Consider the following 273-nt stretch of genomic DNA (forward strand, 5'->3'; position numbering starts at 1 on the left):
CGGTTTGTCGCTGAGTGACGCGCCGTGATAACCAGGCGGCGGTCCCTTGGAGCTCCGGAAGCGCCGGGCATCTCTCGGCTATTCCAAGCCGCTCTCCAGGCTTCTCCAGGCTGCGCCGGCCCGGGAGAGCCGCAGGACAGCGCGCGGCCGCGGGAACAATGGGGGAGGTGAGAGCGAGCGAGCGCCAGCCATTTGTACCCCCTGGGCCCAACAACGGGACCGGGCGCCACCGGAGGCCAGCAGCTGGCAGTGCTGGAGGCAGTGCTGGAGGCA

The sequence above is a fragment of the Frankliniella occidentalis genome, unplaced genomic scaffold (assembly GCF_000697945.3).
Source record: "Frankliniella occidentalis isolate FOCC.00 unplaced genomic scaffold, Focc_3.1 Scaffold415, whole genome shotgun sequence".
Classification (NCBI taxonomy): Eukaryota; Metazoa; Arthropoda; class Insecta; order Thysanoptera; family Thripidae; genus Frankliniella; species Frankliniella occidentalis.